Source organism: Haplochromis burtoni, unplaced genomic scaffold (assembly GCF_018398535.1).
Source record: "Haplochromis burtoni strain Fernald_Lab_line unplaced genomic scaffold, NCSU_Asbu1 Contig_1654, whole genome shotgun sequence".
Classification (NCBI taxonomy): Eukaryota; Metazoa; Chordata; class Actinopteri; order Cichliformes; family Cichlidae; genus Haplochromis; species Haplochromis burtoni.
In genome coordinates, this window is record NW_024584015.1 from 25,044 (window position 1) to 26,297 (window position 1,254).

The window sequence follows — 1,254 nt, forward strand, 5'->3', positions numbered from 1 at the left end:
GAGAGAGAGAGAGAGAGAGAGAGAGAATGTGTGGCGTTAAGGTTGAATCTTCCAGATGCGCGTTAATGTCGCTGTTTGTGGTGCTGAAACGGTCAACTGACCCATTTTATTTCGAACCTGGCACTTCTGGTACTCAAGGGAGGTTCTTATCTCACTGCGCCACAGTCTTTCTCACCCATTTTATTTCGACGCCTGTTTAAATGGCCCAGTTATTATAATATTTTCTTTAATTTAACCTCGCTTATCATTACCAACGGAAATAAAATAAATATTTTGTTAAAATGGCACTTTATTTTCCCTTTGTTCTTTTTGGCAGACATATTCATCCATACTATGATATTATTTAACAAATACTTCAACCATTAAAGGGTTTGTTAATGATTTTGCAACTTTTTAAATGACGTTTCTCTAATTTAATCAATAAACCATATATTTCTGTGTTTTTGTAGCAGTAAGAAAGGAAACAAAACACACCCTTTAAATAGAAAAGTTGTTAAAAGAGAGCTTAACCTCACTTCCAGACTATCCGTAATCATTTAGACTTTACTACTTTTTTGTCCATTTAACGTTCATGCTGTTTTATGTCATTTATTAAAGTGTTAATAGTCAGTGTTGTAGTTGTTGTTGGGTTTTTTTTAATAATGAATTGAGATGATAAGAAAATTAAAGTTAAGTTAGATTTGGTAACATTGTCATCTTATACTGAAGACACTTTGTTTGAACAGGACCTGAAGATTGTTTGAGAATCTAATGCTCCTTTTTCTTTCGAGCTCTTCTCTAATTATTCTTCACTTTGTCAATCAAATATTTCTGGAATATAAAAGTATTTAAGCTTCTACAAGATACATTACCGTGAATGAGCTCTAAGTGCCGCTGTTGATGCGTCACTGAGCTTGTGTCAGACCCTTAATGCAGCGGTCCTCCCTTTTATATTCACTAAGTGTTATAATACTAAGCGAGACGCTGCTCTGATCCGTTACGGATTCAAGTGTAGAATCTCTCCGGGAGTCTGCTTGCTGAAAATACATAAATGTGTCGAGTTTTTAGATTAATAACATCAGTTCGAAGTTAAAAAAACAATCGCTGTGTCTGCACTGTTGGATTTATGGTGGCCTCTATGTGGATAATGGCTGACAGAGGCCGACGGCAAGCGCTGGTGTTGATTCTTTGTCTCATCGAGCTGAGCGCAGTGGCTGGTCAGGCTCGGTATTCCATCCCGGAGGAGCAGGCCGAAGGATCGTTTGTCGGAAACAT

The 1,254-nt window shown here is 37.2% G+C and overlaps 1 protein-coding gene across 1 annotated transcript in view; it reads left to right on the forward strand.

The window, feature by feature from the left end:
- LOC106632419 (protocadherin gamma-A7) overlaps positions 1–1,254 on the forward strand; it is a 27,687-nt gene that overhangs the window by 24,882 nt on the left and 1,551 nt on the right. The window lies entirely within an intron of this gene.